We start from the raw sequence: 1,737 nt of genomic DNA on the forward strand, positions 1-1,737 counted from the left end.
GCTAATAACATTGATGAAAACAATACAGGTGTTTATAATACATTTATATACATTTATATACATTTATATACATTTATTTATTTTTTGATACAATTAATAGGTACACAATAGTAAAATGTCAATAATGTAAAATTCTCAATACTGTAGTCCGTATATTTAATGTAATTCCTATTTAATAGACTAGGGAATACCTACTCTGCAAGTCGAACCAAGGATCAAACGCTTTAATAACGAAATATTATACCAACATACCTATATGGCTATAACAGGTCCGATACTGGATATTAGTGATAAATTTTTAATTTTTAAAATACAACACAATCAGTGGCGCAATGAGGATTTGTTTTCGAGGGGTTACGCCACTGAATATACCTACGCCATAATGATTGTGATGTTTCGATTGTATAGGTAATCAATAATTACTAATCATTATAGGATTTAGGGCATAGAACTATAAAATTTGGATGATCTAAAATTGACAAATATTTAAGTATGCATTCAAATCCACAAATCGTTTCAGCTTTTTGTTACAACACCTACTGCAAGAGACATAAAATATACCTAATAACAAAAAATTATTCTTACTATAAAAAATGCAAAACTTCACCAAATAAAATCACTACTTAATACAAAATGGTAACAAAAAAAATATTATGATAGGATTTTTAAACTTCAAATTAATAAATAAAATATGTTATTAATTAATGTATATTTTTTAAATACTTAATTACAATTTTGATATAGGTAAGTACATATTATATTATAAAGTGAAGATTCCATAGGAGTTTTGACAACTGGTGACATATTCACTCCTATCACCGATGTATAAAAAAACTTAAACATAATTTATATATGCTTATTATACACTAAACTATTGTACAATGCAAATGATAAAACATTATAATATTATACCTATATTAACATAATAACATATAGTAGTATAATATAACACAAATGCATAAAAATGCAGTCAAAGTGAATCACAGATAATTACGTGAATTTAAAATATTTCGATATTTGTTATAGGTAAGCGTGAATCGGCCTAAAAATAATATTATAATAATAAAAATACTAAAAGGTACGTAACTGATTGTTACTGGCTGAAAATAAATAAATATTCAAACGAGATAACCACGGATACCCAGCCGGTCGGTATATCGACGCTGAATAATAAACAAATTTGATTATTTAGTATAGCTAAAAAAAACAGTGTGCACTATATTTAACAATTTTTTTTTTGGAATTTCGCGTCGATTTATATTTATCTCCAAAATAAACTACAACCGAAAGCAATCACGTTATAATGAAGGTGATGACCATACATCAGAAAACTGTCTAACTGAATATTCAGGAAGTCGTAGGTAAGAATAATAACGAAATTATTAAATCCAGCGATATTACAATATGTTAATTATTTATTATTATCTATTGCATTTTTTATGATGTTAATTTAATAACCTAGCTAATAAAAACAGTCTAGATACCTAATAGATACATTTATAAGTTTACAACTTTCTCCTAGATTGGAGATTTGAAAATAAAGTGATCATTTCTTCAAAATCTGCTTTACGTACTTGTTTTTTTCAGATTAAATTGAAATTATTGCTAACGCAAAACATCTTTCTATTGGTTCATAGTTGAAGATGTTGAACTTAAATATTCTTTGTAATTATTAATATTATTTTCCAACTAATTGATGAAAACACATTACATTGTTGAGCTTTAATAATTGCTTTC

The sequence above is a fragment of the Acyrthosiphon pisum genome, unplaced genomic scaffold (genome assembly GCF_005508785.2).
Source record: "Acyrthosiphon pisum isolate AL4f unplaced genomic scaffold, pea_aphid_22Mar2018_4r6ur Scaffold_21613;HRSCAF=24403, whole genome shotgun sequence".
Classification (NCBI taxonomy): domain Eukaryota; kingdom Metazoa; phylum Arthropoda; class Insecta; order Hemiptera; family Aphididae; genus Acyrthosiphon; species Acyrthosiphon pisum.